Source organism: Dermacentor variabilis, chromosome 3, assembly GCF_050947875.1.
Source record: "Dermacentor variabilis isolate Ectoservices chromosome 3, ASM5094787v1, whole genome shotgun sequence".
In the NCBI taxonomy this organism is placed as follows: Eukaryota; Metazoa; Arthropoda; class Arachnida; order Ixodida; family Ixodidae; genus Dermacentor; species Dermacentor variabilis.
The window spans coordinates 218,232,843-218,254,585 of record NC_134570.1 but is presented as its reverse complement, the minus strand read 5'-3'; the positions used below and the strand labels follow the sequence as shown (position 1 = coordinate 218,254,585).

The 21,743-nt window shown below is 50.6% G+C and overlaps 1 protein-coding gene across 1 annotated transcript in view; it reads right to left on the bottom strand.

Moving 5' to 3' along the window:
* Positions 1-21,130, bottom strand: part of LOC142575024 (uncharacterized) — a 248,964-nt gene extending 227,834 nt beyond the window's left edge. Inside the window, exon 1 of the mRNA XM_075683996.1 lies at positions 20,143-21,130. The gene's annotated coding sequence lies outside the window, so the exon portion shown is untranslated. The remainder of the gene's footprint in view (positions 1-20,142) is intronic.
* Between the last annotated feature and the right edge of the window lie 613 nt (positions 21,131-21,743).

Here is a 21,743-nt window from a genome sequence, read left to right as displayed (position 1 = left end):
TCTGTATCGGCTGTCGGTTCGAACATGTACGGCGAAGATACAAGCTGTCCAAGACCGTGAGAACGTTCCATAATTCTTGCAACTCAGCTGTGAAGCCAGAACAGAACAGCGTGCTGCGCTCTGAAGCGGCGGCGCCGACCGGCGATCCCCGTGACTGACGTCACAGCGGTCCCGACCAATCACGGGCAACAGCGGCGTTCGCGCGGTGCCCTGAGGTGCTGGTGCGCCTTGCAAAAAACAGCCACTTGCGTTTGTTTCCGCCGTTTTTAAACGAGATTTTCGTGTTCAATAGACCTCAGACTCTGCCCAGGCGGCGCTGCGGAAAAACCCGTCACCAGCGCCCCCATCCCAGCCTTGGCACGAACTGAGTAGTGCAAGGAGAGCTGTCCGCAAGCGAAGCTGCATCGGTCACAATGGACCCTTCTCTTTCGTTTGTGTTGAGGCACGGTTTCCTAAAAATCAAGGACCTGGAAAGCTTCTTCCGCCCATCCACGCTTCGGAAAGGAAGCTCAGCAGGGCAAAGTACGTGTACAATACAAAATAAAGTCTCAAGTGTTATTTCGGCGTGCTGCAACTCGCAAGTACAGAGAGCATCAGGTTTGTTTGTAGGCATATCAGCATAAAAATCTAAGCATTTCAAATTGGTTCATATTGAATATGTCCAGAACACAAGACCTAAGTATCTCCTATATTTTTATGTATTTTATAGTAATGTTTTGTCTCGCAATTATTTACAGAGTAAATCCATTCATAGCCTTTTCCAGGGTAGCAAACAGAAAACGTTTTCCAAGGCAGCAAACAGCGTGCGATCATAACGAAAGTAAGCTTCCTACAGTGCCTACGCGCTGCATCTTTCTCGCAGGAGAAAGAAAGATGCATTCAGCATCGCTCAGTACCTTAATTTGAACTTTTCGCAGACGCTTCGAGCAACAAGCGCGCACAAATAAATGTAAATAAACGCGAAATTTTTTTCTTTACACACGTGCATTACTTCGCAATTACACATACAGTGCTGCTACAGCAACTTTATTGCTCACATTTGAAAAACGCAGTCGAACAGGCTCAGCACATTGCGAAGCGTGCTTGTTGTATCGGCGCAGAACATATATACCGAAAGTAGAAATGAGCTCGCGATACAACGATGCTCTAGAACAGGATTTTGAATTCATAAACGAACCAAAATGTTTGGTTAAGCTGACCTGCTAAACCTCTCCATTCCACTTGTTGAGTCCAGCGGAGGCGGACGTCTGTTGAAAGGTGGAGATATCGATAGCACATAAGCAGGATGGTTCGCAACGTTGTTATATTTCGAAGCAATACTACTTTAGGTCGCACTTCAGCCCGTTCCGTGGAGAGGCGGTGGTAGGCACCATTGACCTTTAGCGTGACCTTGCTGCGTGACGTCACACCACATGACCTAGAGTGACGTCACACCAGCTGTGTAAAAACGGGGCCCCATCTCACGCCGTTGCGAGGCGAGGCGGTAGCCACCAACGGCGGCCTAACTCCCGCTCCTCTAACCTCTTAGATGATTCACTGTAAGCCGTAATACTAGCATAACCCAAGACTACCACCAGCCATACTACCAGCTGATCCGAGAATAACACACTATTGCTTCGCAATCAACAGGCTTAACCAAGCTAAGCCACGGCCGTTTTTTTTCTGTTACCAGCGAAGTGGCTGCTGCAGATTCTTGAGTTTTCGCTTGGTTACCACGGTCCTCCGTCAGGGCTACGCAACACAATTACAGAAGAACAAAATTGTCGCACTTTCTCATGCGAGCCGCTTTGTTGTGGGGAATGCAAGTAATCCGTTTACCCAACAGGTTGAACGGCCCGTATCCAGCGCTCTCGCCTTTCCCCTTCATACGATCGCAATGGAAGTCGGCAAAACTGAACGTTATTCCGTCCTTCACGTTCATGTCAATTTACAACACAACAGTAGCGTCGATTGCGGCGTTTCTTCGTAGCGCGCGGAGCTATCCCGGTTGCCGTCGTTTCTGCCGTCAGTCTGAAGCGCTTTATGGCAGTTCGGCGACCCGTCCGACTATCGTAGAAATCCATAGCTCTCTGTCTGGGTGTTAAATGCGCAAAACACTCGCAATATGGACCAAAATATAGTTAAATCGTTGTTTCGCAGTCGCTAGCTGCATAGCCAACTTATCAAGAGAGTCGGGCTTCGCACTACTCAATTACTGCCTCTTCGCACTGGCAGGTGGCGCTACGCGCCTTGCAAAACTCTCGGTCCCGATCCCGCTAGGCATCGGTGCGCCTCCCAGAGAAGCGCCCTCATTCCCCATCTTCCCAACAACCCTACAAGAAGGCCCTGCAGACCAACGCCCCAGCCAAGGTGACCCTGGTCCCTTCAGAGGTGCAGCGGACCCCGGAGAAGAAAACAGCAATGGAGGCGCTTCGGGAGGTAGGTCGGGCGAAGGGTACCCCACAGCTCGCTCCACCCAGTAAATCTCTCCCTACCCCTTTCCCCATTACCAATTCGTTACCAAATCCCGATCCTCTAATAGAAATAGCCCGCCTACGTCGTGACATGGAGGCGCGCTGTGAGCGCCTGCAAAAATAAATGAACACGCTGGTGGCAGACATGAGCACTAGTATGCAGGCGGCACTGGACAGGATAGAACGCCAAAAGGATGCCCTTCAAGTATGAATTACGGAGCAAGTGAAATCATGTATAGAGTGCACTTTCGCACGCATGGAAGTTCCTGAGCTTAGCGGTAACAACGAAAGCGCGCTTTCCGACCAAGGCTCTCGGCCGCAACCTTCAAATGTGGGCACCTGGCGCCCGCATCCCTATGCACGACCGCCTCCTTCCTCTCGCGATGATGATGGCGCCGCGTAACGCGGAGCAACTAGTGGTGTGGCAGTGGAATTGTAGGGGATTCCGCAGAAAACGAGGTTCCCTACAGCAGTATATCGCCACATCCACGAACCCTCCCGATGTCATCCTCTTACAAGAAGTCAATTGCACCCCTTCTTTATCCGGCTGCAGCACGCTCTCGGGTGTCTCTCCTCGTGTGGGAGCCTTAGTTTCGAAACATGTTACATGTCGCATGCATACCACTAACATTGACATTCCTCACCAAATATTGGAAATAATTACGCAAGGTAAACGCAGCGAGAGTCTGTTTATACTCAATGCATACAGTTCCCCCCGTTCGCGAACGCACTGTTTTCAGCACCTACTAACAGAATTTGGTAGGTTTGGACGGGTTTGTGTGGTGGCCGGCGACTTTAACGCTCCGCATACTGCATGGGGTTACGTTAAATCGCAGGCTAAAGGGACCCGCTTATGGAATGCCATCTGTAACATGTGATACACACTGCTTACCGACCCAGAGCACCCCACTCGGATGGGCAACAGCGTATCTCGTGACACCTGCCCTGACCTTACCTTCGTGCGCAATACTGGCCCAGTCGTTGCGCACGGGCCTTTAGAGGAGCACCTTGGTAGTGACCACTACATTGTGGCGACCACCTTGTCGTTACGGGGTGCGCGCAGGCCCGAGCGAAATGTGCGTATAACGGATTGGGCGAAATTCAGGGAACGTCGCCAGGACCCACCTGAGCGCCAAGGGTACGGACGCTGGCTTGACTCTCTCGCACAAGATCTAGAGGCCACCACGAGCACACTGCGCACCACAACCGAGACACCAGACATAGACCCGCATTTACTTCATCTTTGGAACGCCCGCAGAGGGTTGACACGACGATGGAAACGACAACGCCTCAACCGCAAACTTAGGAAACGTATAGATCAAATTACACGGGAATCTCAGGAGTATGCAGAGATCCTTACGAGTAATAACTGGCGAGGATTTTGCGATCGCCTCTCAGGCACATTGAGCACAGCAAAAACGTGGCCGATTCTTCGCTCAGTCACAGATCCCACCACAACAAAGGGAAAAACATTTCAACTGCTGCACATCCTAATGCACGAGTACAGGGACGATGTCTCGACACTCCTCAGGGAGCTAGAGAAGCATTTCATACCCACAGGCCCGCCGCCGCAGATCCCTGACCATCCTTGTGTAGGCGAGGCGAACGAATTTCTCGATGCAGACATCACATCTCACGAGGTGCGGGTGGTCCTACAAGACCTACGCCGCAACACGGCACCGGGAGCCGACCACATCCGATTTGCCACCCTTCGTAACCTCAGTGACGCGGATATTAATCACCTCACCCATATCTTCAATGATTGCTGGCGCAAGGGCATGCTTCCCCAAGCATGGCGACATGCCGACATCACACTGATCCCCAAACCGGGTAAGCCTGTTAAGGTTGAAAACTTACGACCCATCTCCCTAACATCCTGCATTGGTAAGCTGATGGAGCATGTACTCTTGCGGCGTCTGCAGCCCTTTCTCGAAGAAAAATCATTCTTTTCTAACTCTCAATTCGGATATCGGGCTCATCTGTCTGCCAAAGATGTGCTTTTACAATTGCGGGAGGAAGTCATAGGACTTCCGTCGTCCACCCAAACGAGAGCACTCATCGCCTTAGACCTAAAAGGGGCATTCGATAATGTTGAACATGACCTCATCCTTCGCAATGTTGCACATTCACACTGTGGAATTCGTATGTACAATTATATCCGCGCATTTCTTCGAGATCGCACAGCCACCGTAGGAATGAGACCGCATCGATCCGGTACGATTCGCCTTGTAGGACGTGGGACACCCCAGGGCTCAGTTCTTTCCCCTACTCTATTCAATATCGCGCTCGCAGGGCTCCCCCTGCTACTCTACCAGATCCCTGATGTCGCCCACGCTATTTATGCGGACGACATTACTATCTGGTCGACACGGGGTTCCGACGGAGCCATCCAGGACCGACTGCAGCAAGCAGTCGATACAGTTTCCGAGTACGCGAGAAAATGCTGCTTAAGATGTGCTCCGGAAAAGTCGGAGCTCATAATCATTCGCCCCCGGAGCCGTTCCTCTACTCCCCCTATCACTGTGCACGTGGATGGCACACCGATACCACAGGTTAATCGTGCTCGTATCCTCGGTCTACACGTCCAAGCAGATGGCAGGTCAAACTACACAGTTTCCCTTCTATCCAGACAGATTGAGCAAATTCTGGCCATGATCCGGAGGGTCTCCAACAGGCGCTCGGGCCTTCGAGAAGAGGACCTGCTGCGCTTGGTGGAGGCATGCGTGATCAACCGCCTTACATGCCATCTCCCATTTCAGCGGTTGACCCAAGCGCAACTACTTCGCATAGACGCAATGATTCGCAAAGCGACGAAGCTGGCCCATGGTCTCCCGAACTATACTTCCACACACCGTCGCCTTAACTTAGGGACACATAACACATTAGGCGAGCTGCTAGAGGCACATTGGGTCAGCCATCGCCAGCGCCTCCTACTCACTCCTACTGGCCGCCATCTTCTCACCCAGCTAGGATACTCTGTCCCTACCCTTGAGTCAGAAACCCGTCCAACGATCTTGTCGTCAGCGATACTCCAAGCACTAAGTATTCATCCACTGCCACGTAATATGCACCGTGAGCATGACAAAGGGCGGCGCAAAGCCCGTGAACGATACATTGGCCGCATGCTTGCAAACATCCCGGAAACGCATACTTTATACACGGACACATCACGCACTCAAGAGGGCTATACCTCGGTAGTTTTGGATGGCACCGAATCCCTGAGAGACTCTGCTGCAATGCGCGGAACAAATGCCGCTTACGGAGAAATTCTCGGTGTTGCTCTTGCGATTCGATACGCCATCCGTGTTCCTGAGGAAGTGTATATATTGACGGACTCGCAACAGGCATGCCGGGCGTTCCTATCAGGACATGGCATCCCGAGAGCGGCGCACCAAATTCGCTAACAGATCCCGCAAAATACACCAACCACACCTCCCCGCATCCACTTACTCTGGACCCCTGGTCATACCTCGCTGCCGGGTAACGAACGCCCACATGCGGTTGCCCGAGAAATTTCCCTCCGGGCGACTCGGCGTGGTGAGGCGACTAGTTCAGAGTGGGGGGATCCCTTGCTCCGTTACAAAGACATGCTCGGTCATTATACACGCATTCGTCGCACCCACGCCGCACCACCGCCGTCCTTCTCACGGGAGGAAGCAGTGGCATTACGCCAGTTACAAACCGCAACTTTTCCTAATCTTGTCTCTCTCAATAAATTCTACCCACACTGTTATGCAGATCGTTGTCCTGGCTGTGGCAGCTCGCCCACAATCTTCCACGTCACGATTGAGCGCACTGCAAACCTCTTTTCTCCCTTGCCAACTCTCCTTTACCCTCTACGCAACAAAGAGCTGTGGGACGATGCCCTCCGCGACGGACCTCCTGAGGTCCTCCGAGCTGTGATACAATGGGCTCGAAACATCGCCGGAATCATATTAGGGACCCTGGACTGAGGGTTCCTCCCGCACTGCTCTCGCCATTCAAATATTATTAATAAAGATGTTTTACTCTCTCTCCAGAGTCTGACGTCCGATGGACTCAAAACTGCAGAATGCCGCGGGGAACTCATTTTTTTTCGAAAAGTGTTTCAGCTTCCCTTTAGGGGTCCCGTGTCATCACGTGCAAACTTATTTCGCGTCAATATACAAAGGTATAGGAGGAGGAGGAGAAACAGTTATTAAAAAAAAGAAAGGACAAGCAGGTGTCTTTCTGCTTGTGCGAGAGGCGCCCTTAGTCCAGGGCTCCTGCGGCTCTTGCTGTCTGCAGAAGGGTTGAAATCTGGGCCAGTTGGTACATACTTGAACGAAAAAAGCAGTCAAAAACACAAAGGACAAGAGGAGAGGTTCACACCACAACGACTGGACTATCTCTTGCTGTCTCCCGCGCCCGCCGCACCAGTTGCTGCTGGTTACGAGGGTCCGAACTAGTCAGCACGGCCTCCCACTGCTCGGGTGTAGGGTTGGGTATTTGCGGGGCCGCCTTCACGTTGGGGCACGCCCTTGTGGTGTGATATAGGGAGGCGTAATCATTACAAAGGGGACATTTGTATGAATATAGTGTAGGGTGTATTGCGTGTAGTCTGCTTAAATGGGGGTATGTTTTGGTTTGTAGTTGTCGCCATGTTACGGCGTCTTCACGTGAGAGGGTCTTCTGTGGAGGTGGGTATTGTCGTCTATTCAATCTGTGGTGTTGTAGTATGGCGTTGTATTGTAAAGGTACGGGCTCCATGGATGCGGCCGTACCCCTCTCTTGTGAAGCCCGGGAGGCATGAGCTCGGGCTACAGCGTGCGCTCGCTGATTTCCACGAGGGGACTCGTGTCCTGATGTCCACGCTATTTCAACGTCCGGGAATTGGGAGGCTTGTTTGAGGAGTCGGTGGGCGATTGAAGATATTCTGCCCCTCGCGTACCTACGGCAAGCTGCCTGGGAGTCAGTAATGTGACGTACTCGTTGGTCAGACTAGAGGTGATGGCCAAGGCGATGGCTGTCTCCTCCGCTACGAGGGCGCTGGCAGTGCGGACCGTCATCGAGACCACCTCTTGTAGGTTACAGTCGACAAAGCTGGCCTTCATGGCTGCTTTTTGGAGGTACTGCGCGGCATCTGTGTATAGTGTGGTGGGAAGACTGCCATATTTTGTCTGTAGAGTTTTTGCGCAAGCTTGGCAACGATCGGCATGATGTTCCGGGCGCATGCTTCTGGGAATAGGGGCTACCTTGATGTGCTCCCGGAAGTTGGGGGCCAGATGAATTGCTTGTTCGTGGCCTTTGCCGTGTGTGGGTAGCCTAGGCGCGCTAGTACTGTTCTTCCTGTTGGTGTGAGGGCTAGTCGTTCTCGTTGGCTTGTGAGGTGGGCGTCTATAATTTCTCTTACAGTATTATGGACTCCTAGGGCTTCAAGCTTGGGTGTCGCTGTTCCCGGTGGTAGGCCGAGCGCTTCCTTGTAGACTTTCCGAAGAAGAACGTCTAATTGATCTATCTCCTTGGGAGTGAGGGGCAAGTATGGTCGTCTTCTTTCAGTCCGTATTGTTTGGTGGTGATACGGCTGACCGTTCGCATGATTTGGAAGGTGGTCTGCTTGAGAAGTTGGATGGTGTATGCGCCTCCGCCGTCCTGTTGTATATGGAGTCCGAGAATGCGGACGCGGTTTACTGTGGGTATTTCTTTGTCGTCGAGGGTGAGTGTGATGTGGGGTAGTTCAATGAGTTTTCTTCCTGACTTCTGTCGAACGACTAATAGTTCTCACTTCTCGAGGGAGCACCGGAGACCACTTGTTTTTGCATATTTCTGGATGACGTCGGTCGCTTGTTGAAGGGCGTCTTGTTTCTCTCCTTCGGAACCAGTGGTGGTCCAGATAGTGATCTTATCGGCGTATATTGCATGCCTGATTCCTGGTATTGCGTTGAGTTTGTCAGGTAATTTCATCATGGCAATATTGAAAAGGGTGGGTGATAGAACAGCACCTTGTGGGGTTCCTTTGTTGCGGGTAAGTAACGTCGGGGTTCTGAGTGAGCCAATGCCTATTGTGGCCGTGCGGTTGCTTAGAAAGGCGCGTATATAATTGTAAGTATTACGACCACAGCTCGTGAGGCTTAGGTTTGTAAGGATGGTATGGTGAGCCACATTGTCGAAAGCGCCTTTGAGATCGAGTGCTAAAATCGCTCCGGTGTTGTGCGGTGAGATGTGTTCAAGGACTCGTTCCTTCAGCTCAAGAAGGATGTCGTGGGTAGAAAGGTGGGGCCGGAATCCGAACATTGTTTCGGGAAAGAGGTCGCTGGATTCTAGGTAAGGTTGAAGCCGGTTCAGAATGACATGTTCCAGGAGCTTGCCTAGGCATGAAGTCAGTGAGATTGGTCTCATATTTTCTAAGCTGGAGAGTTTGCCTGGCTTCGGAATGAGTATGATGTCCGCGTGCTTCTAGTCTGCTGGTAGCGTACCCGCTTCCCAGTGATGATTAAAGAGGTCAGTAAGAGATTGAATGGTGCCATCATCCAGATTGAAGGCAACGTGCATATACGTCGAATATCCTTATATGAGGTCGTACATGCTATGCAACTTTTACATCACTTCTCATTCGACATCATACGCCAATAATTCTTACATTATAGAAACAATAATCTTACATCCTCTGACATCTCAAGAAATGCGGGAAGAAATGTTCATGTTTCTAATTTCCGAATGTTTCATTAAGTGCTTGTTTGAATATAATATGGTCAGTTATTTCTGCTATATTACTTGGGAGATAATTCCATTCAGATAAGTGCAGACATGAAAACTGCAATAGTTTAGTAGGTACAAATGATTGTTCGAGCTTAAATATGTGATCAATTTGTGGGAATTTCCTTTTGGCTGGTAAGACGTGTGCCTGAGAGAAGATATTTGGGTGATGAAAAAGCTGATGGAAGAAAGTTAACCGAGATATCTTTCTTCTAGTCTGCAGTGGGATGAGTCCTAGGTCATGTTTTATTTTGGTGATGCTTGAATGTTGTGAATAGTTACCTGCAATAAATCGCGCTGAGTTGTTCTGAAAAGATTGTAATTTATTAATAAGATGCGTCTGGTGAGGGTTCCATATAAATTAGGCATACTCAAGCTTTGAACGAAGTACGGTGGTATATGCAAGAAGCTTGGTATCACTATTAGCCTGACGAAGCGTTCGACGAATGAAGCCAAGAGATTTGCATGCAGCGGAAACAATACAACTAACTTGAGTATGCCAATACAAAGTCGGAGAAAGATGAATACCTGTATATTTAAAGGGGTGGAGACATGAAAATTTTCGTTCATGCGTTCTTCAATTCAACCGTTGTGTATTGCTTCAGCAAGCACGATACACACCGCGGGATTCATATATACCCGATAAATAATTTAATAATAGCATTATTATACCGAGCGATTTCGGTTTCTAGGCTCTGGGTGATGCTATGACGTTGCAGTAAAGCCCCTCCATCCACGCGCCGCCGTCGGCGGAAATGTGTATGGAGGGGTTTTAGTTGCAGGAGAGGAAACGCAACAACGGGGGGGGATCACTCGGATCAACAACGGGATCACTCATCGAATGTTCCAGACTAATCGTTGGGACCCGCATGCCTTCCACAAAGTTCTACAACATTCGAGTCACGCGATGAAATCAGATAACACAAGGTTCGGCGACAACAGACAGCGGATAGAAGCATCGATAACTTTCCAGAAACTTCGAATACATGCAGACGCGTCCCGCGCTGTGCGATAACATTTGTTAGGCGGCGAAACGTGGTCGCCCGTTAAATATAAGTACACGTGTCAATATCATTTATATAAATTAAAGATAGAGTGGGGGGTCCCAAAACGGAACCTTGAGGCACACCGGATTGAACAGGTTGAAATGACCAACGGGCATTATTAATTACGACAACTTGTCGTGTGTTACTTAAATATTTTAACCCAGTTTATTCCTTTTTCGTCAATTTTAATCAGCTTCATTTTATATATGAGGCGGTTATGAGCCACACGGTCAAAGGCTTTAGCAAAATCTAAAAATATGGCGTCAGCTTGTGTAATTTCGTGAAGGTTAAGTGAATGTCTGTAGTTAGTTCAAGAAGCTGGGATTCGCATCACCGGCCTCGTTGAAAACCATGTTGGCTTGCAAATAGAATGTGGTTGCTAGCTGTGGCTGCATGATTTGAGAAAATAACACGTGTTCAAGTAGTTGGCATACAAAAGATGTAAGGGATATAGGCCTACAGTTTGTTAGCTTGTTTTTGTCACCGGTTTTATATGTTGGTATCACATGTGCCAATTTCCAGTCGTCTGGAATTTCGGCGGTGTCGAGAAACTGTTGAAACAATAGTGTAAGTATAAGAGCATAATTGTGATTTGTCATTTTTAGTAACTTAGTACAAATACCGTCAGGACCAGGACTAGAAAACGATGGCAAACGCTCGATAGCTTTCACAATACCGTCACTTAATTGTCCCAGTAATGCATTCCATAAATGGAAAACTATCAGATCATGAAATGATCCAATTTTTTCCGCTCCGAAAGTTAAGAGCACGCGCAGTCTCGGACAAGTTGTCCGAGGTCTTTAACCGCTTCTACTTTGCGGCAGAGCTGATATCGAACGACGTGTCCTAGTTCAAGGCCAAGGTATTCGGGGATGCGCGTGCCGCACCGCAAGACAACCAGGTATGACCCACAGGCAAACCCGACAGAGCGGATTGACCGCAACCCCAAGCCCTTGCTGGCGGTCCCGGCAACGCAGTGATTTGGATGTTAACGAGACAGGCTTCTCCACGGTGAACCGTTCGACAGAGTGCACGGCCGCTTTCCTCCACTTCGGGAGAGAGCTGCCAAACCCCATGGACCGCGTACTGCGGACCAGCCATGCGCCACGAAAACCGGTGCGCTCACAGATAAGTGCGGCCCGACCCAATCCCACCTGGCAAAAGCGCGAGCTTGTCCCCTCGGGACGCGCACTGCGGTGTCGGCGATCTCCTCTTCCGGCGCAACCATGTCGCGGGTCCAAATGGTTGCGCCCTGTAATGTCAGGTTATTGGGACAATATCTTGCACGCAAGGGCAACTTTGGGGCAAATAATAAACAGAGCTGTTTGCACACGAAATGTGATTTTTTTTCACACTGTATACGCACTCATAAGATCGAATAAGCTATATTTAAAGCACATGCAGGAGTACTCGGAAGAAAACGTCGTTATAGCTGGCAGGAACAATTAAGCAGGGCGCGATCACAGCTATAGAGATGCTCTACACGCTTCACTACTCCTCCCGCTAACGACCTTATAAGTCATAAAGTCACAGTGATGGTATAAACACGGTTTCACCGGAAAACTTGAGTCGGCCCAGGTGACGGGGGAGATGCTGAGGATGCGGCAGTGGATGAACCGCAGGGTCACTTGTCGATGCTGACTTTCACGCGACGCTTGGTAGTCGCGACCAGCACGGTCGATGAACGGGTCCCAGGTTCGTTGTACGGGTCAGTAATTGCCGGGTGCTGGATCAGCGCTTACGAACGGTTGGCGTACGGGTCGCTCTTCGGCGGGAAGCGCCGGTCGGGCGCAGGAGCGCCGCTCAGCATCGGTCGGCGGGGCAGGCCTGGGTCCTGACCGACCGTCGGCTCCATCCACCACACTCAGCTCGACCGTGGACATCCCCGAAACAGTCCGGCGCATTGGAATGGCAGGACTGCCGCCTGGATATGCCTAGGCACGCTTTCCTTTTTTCCGCTCCACGAATGGGCACCGCCTCCCTGTCGCCAGTCTTCCGACCCCCCCCCCCTTCCCAGCGCACGCTCTTTCGCCTGGTGCCTCGCGCTTTTTTCTTCCTTCTCCTTCTTCAGCTTCCCGCCTCCTGTCTGATACTATTTTATTTTTCCGGGCTGTTGCTTGTTCCTCCCGGGATTGTGTTGCAGTCGTCGAGGACGTCTCAACGCAAGTCCGACGTCGCGCGCATCATATCACAGGCCCGTAGCGAGTAGAGACCAAAATGTCCCCTTCAGCATGCAAGCTGACGGACTCCCAGATAGACCAGTCGGTGGTCAAGTTCACGTCTCGGACCTTAAACCTTTCATTGACAGGAGCAGCAAGTGGATAGAGCGTGGGCCGGTCAACGAACCGCAAGAAAACCCTGACACGGCTGGTTCCGGGCCACGCCACCGGTATACCTGCGGAATTGCACCTAGACAGTCTCTCTCCGACTAGCTGGCAGCTAAACTTTATTCCTTACAGTGCCGGTGAACGGAGAAATTCAACTATAGGGCGAGGGCGCACACTGAAGCGTTGGCAGGCCTCATGTGGCCTAGTATACCCTCTTATGTATTGCCGCGGCCTTAGCTTGGCAACCGTCTTTTCTTGGCCAATCAGTCGGGCGGCAACCTTTCTTTGCAAGCCGGCTATGCCGGGGGCTTTTCCCTGATTTCTCCTGCATCGCCCAGCCTTCTAACTGTGCCTGCTTCCATTGTGCCGCCAGTTTTGCTCACCACGAGTCCAGCTGTCCTGGTCCTACAATGCTAGTCTGTCGCTGAAGGCCTATTGTCCCTGGTCTTGCCACCGTGACTGACTCCTGCCTTGGGGGCCATGAACCCGTGCCAGCCATGCCTACTGCCGCCTAGGCTGCTGCTCGCTGTGGCTGGTCCGCCCAATCCAACTCTGGCCCCTGGCCGAGAATGGTCGCTCCAACTACCGCTGCTAACCTGGCTGCCAGTCATCCCGGGCTGCCGTTCCTGTCAGCGAGCAATGCACGGAGCCCAGTGACTTTCGTTGTGGCTGCTGCACCAAAATGGCCGCCGCGCTCCGCGTGTTCCTGGCAGCTCCTGTTTGGCGGACCCCAAGCGTTGCTGGCTGACCCATGGTGCTGCCTCGCCCCATCCTTTTCGGGCTGCCGGCCCTTCCTCGTGATAGTCGCCCTTCCTGGTGTGCGGGTATTTTGTGACCATGGCACGCACCTGGCTTTGCATCAGGCGAAGTGACATCTTCGCCTCTTCGAACAGCTGCGGCACCTTCTTCCTGTCATGGCCCTGACGAAGACGACGACAACCTCTTAGGCTTTGCTTCGTTCGCTTAGCCCTCCTGGTGACGAGCGATCGCGTAAACCGCTGGAGTCTGGGCCTTCCAAAAGAGAGAGCAAACCGACACGACCGATCTCTTAGTCTTTTTAGTATCCTCAAACGCTAGCCCGTGCTGGTGCGTGGCAACAGCACCTGTCTCGTTTAGACGCGAGCGTCTACGTAATTCTGATGCCACGGTGATGGTGCTGCTGCTACAGAGGGCTCCCCCTCCAAAAAGAAAAGAGGTGGAAAGTTCGATGAACGAAGAAAAATCCACGTGACGCAGCGTGCCTTGGTGTTTCCGTACGGAGGCGTCGTCGAGGGATGCAGCGAGGTTGCATCTCACACTGATGGCGTCGACGGTGGGGATGCTTCAGTGTAGGTGGGCTTGCGACGTTCCACCACATTTGTCTCTGGTCGGCTATTGATATTCACAACAAAATTGGTCGGACGGCGCTTAAAAACAGAATATGGGCCGGAGTAGTCTGGCTGCAAAGGCTTCCGCACGACACAGTTACGCATGAAAACGCGGGTAGCAGAGCTGAGTGCAGGAGAAACGTACGGAGATCTTGCTTCTTGCGAAAATCTAAGCACACTGAACAAAGCTTGCCGTTCGGCAGCGAAGTCGGCAAGTGATGGCAGAGGTGTTCCGGTGGTGGCGGCAAAGAAATCGCTTGGAAGGCGTAGGTAAGTGCCATAGATTAGCTCGGCAAATGAGCAACCAAGGTCACTCTTGATGTGGCTCTGATGCCAAGACGAGACGCAACTGTAGGACTCACTCCTGCGGCGATTCATGGAAGAGAGCACTTGAGATGCCGGTGAAAACGTTCAACAAGTCCATTAGACTGCCGGTGATAAGCAGTCGTCAGAAAGCGTGTCGTTGCGGGAATTTTCAGTAGCTCGTTGAAAAGTGCCCAGTTGAACTGCCGACCGCGATTGGTGGCTATTGTGGATGGGAAGCCGAACCTTGCAATCTATGTAGACACGCAAGCTGATTCAACAATTGAGATTTCACATTGTATCGGGCATGCGCTGTCTGCGCTACCTTATCAGGACAGCACTGATATCACGCGTGCGTCTGACTATTTAAGTGCGTGCCAATAAACCCTTTGCTGCTTCTTGCTCCTGCCATCGTGTAGTTGCCTCGATCTTTACCAGACACACGTCGCGCACGTTACATGGTGTCAGAAGTGGGCACTTTGGGTCGAAGCGTGGATCCGGCAGAGCCCCAACGATGGAACTACTGAAGGCATCGCCACCCTCGCAACTTACCGGTACTCTCTCTGAGCAATGGAAGCGCTTCAAGCAGAAGTTTGACTTGTTCATAGTGGCAACCACGACGAAGGAGCAACCCCGCACGGAAGCTGCAAAAGCGGCACTCCTTCTGAGTGTGGCTGGTACACTTGACGTGTTCAACACGTTCAAGTTTGAAGCACAAAAATCCAAGGAAGACTACGCAACAATCGTTGAAAAGTTCGAGTCTTACTGCTCTGAGGTAAGCAACGAAGTGCATGAGCGATATCTGTTTCGCTCGAGGAAGCAGGCAGATGGGGAACCGTTCGAAAAATTTCTTCGTCACCTAAGAAAGCAAGCTGGGCAGTGCAATTTCGGAGAACAGCGTAATTCAATGATCCGGGATCAAATAGTGTTCGGCACGAATAATTCAAAGTTGCGCGAAAAAATGCTTCGCGAACAACAGTTGGCTCTACTGAAAAAGCATTTGTCACCCTTGGACAAAGGGTCGATCGTAAGGCTCAGGGACACAACATGGTCCCCGAAAGGTATTGTGATGGGTAGAACGTCTCCGAAGTCCTACAACGTGGAAACAGAAGGTGGTCGGGTGTTTAGACGTAACAGACGGCATCTCCTTCAGACTCGCGAACAGTGGACAGCAGACGAGAGTGATGATGATGACTGCGGTTCATCTTACAGCTTGGGCACTGACTCTAGTGCAAGTAGCTCCGTTGATGTTGCACCGTGCCAGCCTACACACCCGCATCCTCAAGCGTCGTCCGCCGATGGCCCAGCACCAACTACAGCGCACCACGTGCTATCTCCTCCTAGGCCGACGCCAGTACCAAGAAGGTCGGGTCGCACCAGTAGGCCACCGCAGCGGCTTCGGTACGACGCGGCCTTTAATCAAGTAACCTGAACTGCTGCGCTTCTTCGTTACCCATCAGAGGATGTATCGGGCATGCGCTGTCTGCGCTACCTTATCAGGACAGCACTGATATCACGCGTGCGTCTGACTATTTAAGTGCGTGCCAATAAACCCTTCGCTGCTTCTTGTTCCTGCCATCGTGTAGTTGCCTCGACCTTTACCAGACACACGTCGCGCACGTTACAACATATGGGCATGGCTTCTGGCCACCGCGTGTAGCGGTCGATGCATGTCAGTATGTACAATAACCTTTCGAAGGTGCGAGATGGCCGACGAGGCCTATGTGCACGGTGTCAAAACTAGCATCCGGTGGAAGAAAAGTTTCCGCAGGCGGGATGGGGTGACGCTGGATCTGGAGCGTTGACACGACAAACAGCAGCGAACCCAGTCGCGAACCTGCGCGTTTAGCTGAGGCCAAACAAAACGACAGGAAAGAAGTTTCTGTGTCGTGCGTGTTCCAGTATGCGACAAGTTGTGGTTTCGAGTAGACGTCTGGGAAGAGATGCTGGAATGTATGGTCGAGGTGTGCCGGTAGAGGTGTCGCAGACCACGGACATACCAACGGGAGTCAAAACAACGTCCCCCGATTTCAGAGAAGTAGACGAATTGCGGAGGGTACGAAGTTTTGGTGTCGTCATGCGGTTTACTGGCAAGTAAGTCGACATCAATGGTGGAGCGTTCTGGTTTTGACGTCGAAATGGCATTGACGCGACTCAGATTGTCAGCTGGAACGTTGCCGGTGCCCTTGATATCACGGGACGTTGTTGTAAACTCCGAGATAAGGAAATGTGTCGATTCTCGTGGGGCGGAGTAACAGGACGCATATCTGCTCATTGCGTGGACAAGCGAGTTCTGGTCTTTCAAGTCAGTAAATGCGCGGTCTTCGAGAAAATGCCCAAAATGACTGATAGCCAGGTAAACAGCCAGTATTCACGGCCAAACAAGCTGTAGCGGGACTATGAATGCTTCAGTTTGTTGGAGAAGAAAGCGAGTGGTTGCCACGCAGTGTTGATAAATTCCAGCAGAACGGCAATAACAGCTGTGTTTGAAGCGTCTGTCATGATGGCAGTGGGCGCGTCTGGTTTTGGTGTCGGAGCCACGTGGCGTCGGCGAGGGCAGACTTCACTCTTGTGAAGTATAGTAGTAGTATAAAACTTTTATTTAAAAAAATCACGTTCAGGTTCAGTGGGTGGGTCCCTGAGTCCAGGGCCCCACTGACGACAGTGAAAGTTTTGCTATCCTGTTTGCACGCGTCCGTGTAATAAACCTCCGGATTTCTACCGAACCTGCGTTCGAGTGCCCTGGCCCGTGCAAGGCGCCGTTGTCTGTGGTATTTCTCGCTCATGTTTTTAGGGATTGGGGACACAGAGATCTGAGCTCGTATGTTCGGTGGGAGGAGTTCTGTTTGGTCGTTACAATGTGCCGGTCTGAGTGGATACCCTAATCGGCGGAGAAGTGTTCGACCTTGCTCCGTAGAATTGAGCCTTTCTCGTTGTTCAATCAGTGTTGCAGCCACGAGTTCTTCAAATGTGTTGCTAATACCCATTGCATTAAAAAGGGTCGTGCTAGTGCAAATCGGTCGACCAAGCGCCGCCTTATAAGCTGTGCGTATAAGGGCGTTTATTTTAGTTTCTTCTGAGTTTGATACTTTTTGGAAAGGAAGGCCAAAGGTTACACGGCTTATGATAAATGCCTGTACGAGCCTTATCGTCTCTTCCTCCTTGAAGCCTTTTCTCTTTCTTGCTACTCTGTTTATCATCCTAGACACGCTGTTAACCGTTTTCCAGAGATTTGCGATCGTGTGCCCTACTTCTCCATTTTCCTCTATCCATAGTCCGAGTATCCGAGCTTTAGATACCTCCTGTATTGTTTGACCTCCCAGAGCAAGCTTTATCGGAAGTCTATCGTCCTTTCGTATATAAGGCGCTCTTACTCGGATTAGTTCGGACTTCTCCGGGGCGCAATTCATGCCAGCTTTTGTTACATGATCCTCAACAATGCTAATTGCCTTCTGGAGGGCTTCCTGACGTTGCCCTAAAGATCCCTTTGCGGTCCAGAGAGTTACGTCGTCCGCGTAAATCGCATGTCCTAAGTTTGGGATCCGTTGTAGTTTCACCGCTAGTCCTTTCATCCCTGTATTGAAGAGTAGCGGTGAAAGAATTGAACCTTGCGGCGTTCCTCTTTTGGGGGTCTGTAGAACATCTGAGCGGGTGGATCCTAGCCCTATCGTGGCTGTGCGGTTGTCTAGAAAGGATTTTATGTATTCATAAGTGCGCTGTCCGCAGTGCATGTTCGATAGTTCCGTTAAAATGCTTTCGTGCGAGATGGTATCGAAAGCTTTTTTGATATCTAATGCCACTATGGGGGGGGGGGGGGGGGAATCTGTCTGCATTTCCTCTCTCTGTGTTTAATACTTCTTCTTTCAGTAGGAGAAACACGTCCTGTACCGACACATGCTGTCTAAAGCCGAACATAGTTTCCGGGAGAAGGTTGCTGTTTTCTATGTACGTAGTGAGTCTCATCTGTATAACCTTTTCAAAAAGCTTACCCAGACATAAGGTAAGGGATATGGGGCGGAGGTTTTTTATGTCCCTCGGTTTCTTTGGTTTCGGTATTAGAATTATCTCTGCATGCTTCCATGCCTGTGGGATTTGACCTCCTTCAGTCCATACATGTTTGTCAAAAAGATCTGTTAGCCCTGTTAAAGCATTGAGGCTAAGATTGCGAATCATGGCGTTTGTTATTTTGTCCGGTCCAGGCGCCGTATTTTTCTTGAAAGTTTGCGCTGCCGCGAAAACCTCTGCCACCGATATAGAGGCATCTAGCTCCTCATTGTTCCCTCCTAAATATGTGGGAGTATCATGGTTTTTAGTGAAATTTGCTCCTATATACATGTCTTCTAGTGTGTCTAGGAGATGGGTGTCAGCGTCTCGAAATTCGCATTCATCTAATCGCAGATCTCGGTTCGTCGCTGTTTTTGTACTTGCAGGATCTATCATGCTTCTCAAAATGGCCCATGTATTTTTTGTGTGTAAGGTTCCTTGTAGAGATTCACAGAATTGGTGCCAATTATTGTTTTCTTGTGTTTGTGCATAAGCATTAGCCTCCTGTGTTAGTTGAGCTATACGTACTTTGAGCTTTCTATTTAATCTTTGTCTTTTCCATCGTCTCGTCAGGCTTCTGCGTGCTTGCCATAAATGTATGAGGCGGCTGTCTACCGCTGTTATATCCGATGTTGTAGCAATCTCCCTCGTTGCTCTTTCGTGTGTTTCGCGTATTTGCTCCACCCAGGTTTCAATATCTTCTGTGAAAATGAGCTGCTCTTGTTTATCTTGATATACAGTCCAGTCTGTAATGCAAGCCCTCCCCAGAGAGCGACGGATTTTGGGGGAATTGATACCTATCGAGACAATGTTATGGTCACTGCCCAAATTTTCCTCCAAATTTGTCCACCGCGTCTCCTCTGGATGGCTCGAGAAAGCTAGATCTGGGGTTGTATCCGCCGCTACACTATTGCCTAAACGTGTGTAACACCCCGGTATTGTAATGAGTTCTAACCCGTATCGATCTGTCGTCTCAACTAGTGATTTTCCCTTCACTGAGTCTTCGTTGTAACCCCAGGCGGAGTGTGGTGCATTGAAGTCACCAACCACTGGCAGCTTGTCTTTTCGCTCCATGTCTGATATTGCATAAATTAGTAGGGTATCGAAGCATGGTGCTCGCTCTCGAGGAGGACTGTATATATTTACGATTACAGTCTTGGCTTTATTTCTTTTGCATGACCACACCGTTAGTATTTGATGCTGTGTGTCGTGCTGTGGCATATACGTGACGCTGAGGGTCAGGTCTTTTCTCGCAAAGCTGGCGACCCTAGGATAATCAGGATTGGAATACGTCTCGTATCCTTTTAGTTTTTGTGTAATTTGCCCAATTTCTTGTAGGCATATAATATCGGGTAGGACTGGCGCTGACTGTATATATTGTGCAAGGGCAGCATGTTTGTTACGTAACGTACGGCAATTCCACTGCCATACCTCAAGGTTTTCAGTGTTTCTGTGTGTCGTGTCAGCCATGAATGGTACTATCGCTATCCGTCGTCTCTATCACTTTAGGACGACGGGTAGGAGCTCCTGGGCTATCATTAACGCGTTTTCGTGTGGTTACTTTGATGCAGCTTAGGGAGTCGTCTACGTGTCTCTTAAGAGCACGCAATTCTGCGAACATTATCTGTACTTGATGTGTGATTGTTTCCAGCTGCTTGCCTATGCGCTCTTCTGGTGTTGGTGTGGGTTTACTAACATGTGTTGTAGACGCTTCTTTTGTTTTGTTTGCGAGGTCATGTATTGTTTGCTTAAGAGCAGCCATCGCTTTCTTCAATTCTGCCAGACTGGCTTTTAGTGATCTATTTTCTTCTATAAGTTTCTGATCCGCTACCGATTTGTGATTCGTATGATGTTGTGCAGTGGGAGCTGCAACTTGCGCCCAGCTTACCTTTGGTGCCGCCATTTGTGGTTGGCCAATGGTTTCCCTGGACTGAGGGTGTTGAGGTGTTGCGTTCTTCATCTTGGACTTCTCTGGTCCCCGCCCGGTTTCTTGACGGTGTACTTCCGGGAAATTTTCCTGGTCGAAGGGAATAGATCCTTCCGTGGTATATCCGTGCTCTTCTTCCTCCGACTCGAACCACCTTTGTTTACGCTTGAGGCTGCGTTCCTTTGATGGCTTCCGTTCTTGGCGTCCTGACGACGGTTCTGGTCGGCGAACCTGTTTTAGACGCTTTCTGCAGCTTCGGTCCCCCGTTAGGTGGGCTTAACCGCACGAGGCACACTTCGGATTACATTCGTGTCCGTCTGCAGGATCTTTCGTTCCACAAATCCTTACACACACACAGTTCCGGTTGTGGGCACACATCAGTTCTGTGACCCACCCTTTGACATGTTTTGCAGACTCGCACTGTATTTCGATACGGATAGCAGGCCATTTCGCCTCCCTCGTAGTACACATATCTTGGTACTAGGTTTCTGAAGAATACAATGACGGCACGCTTAGTGTCCCCCAGCATTCGTGCGTGAGCGACTTCCACATTTAGCGTGCGCACTCTGATTTTCGATTTAAGGACGTCTGAGGGCGCATGTTGGGTGAGTCCATGGATTACCCCCCGAACTGCTCCGTCCCCCAGAGCTACATACGCTTTCACCGCATGGGGTTTTCCATTTATCTTGAGTGATGTAATCTGGCGCAATGTGTTTGCGACTTCCTTTTCTGGGGTTGAAATAATTACAATGTTCGATCCAGGCCTAATACGTAGCAGAAACTGCTCACCTTGGATCTTTTCATTGCAAGCCTATAAATAGCACGGGCCATCACGGGAGTTATAATTGCTCGAAGCGGGAGTCCTTGATGCGGTCTCACAATGACCTTGAAATCGTCCTTTGGTAAGGGTGGTAGTTTCTTCCCGTTGCGTCTCGGGCGAAATCTTGGCTTGTCTGCGTTCTTGGGGGATTCGTTCTTCGGTGCTCCTGCGCACGTTCTCTCCGTTGCATTTTTCTTTCCCTGACGGACACAACTGTGGTCCATCCCTCTTGGGCGTCTTGAATGCGTTTGTCGGTCGTATTCTCACCGCTGTTGATGGTGCACGGTGATGGGCTTATCCCTGCGTCGGTGGTCATCGCCTGGTGCGGTCGGATGTCCGTGCAATTCATGTGCTCTTCGGTGTTGGAATCATGGCTGGTCGAGGCTCTTCCCACTGAACCGCTTTTCGCACAACGCGCAGGAGTTTGAGACGCCATCTGCATTGGCGTCGCGGCGGTGGCGGAGTCGCAGCCGGCGTCGCGGCTGCCGCCGCTCGCTACTCGTCGGTAGGCAGGCTCACTTGTGGAAGTAGCAATCCCTTGGTCGTTTTTCCGTGAAAAATGGTCCAAGGGCCAAAATTCTGGCCTCCCTGGCTGCCGCTTGACTCCCCGGAAACGATGAGGTGCACTTTTCGTAGGTTCGAAGAACTGGACCACACGAAAAACGTGGAAATTGCGGAGCGTGATGCGAGTGCGTCCACACTCCACGATGCCTTGGACGCGTCCACTCTTGTGAAAACGTCC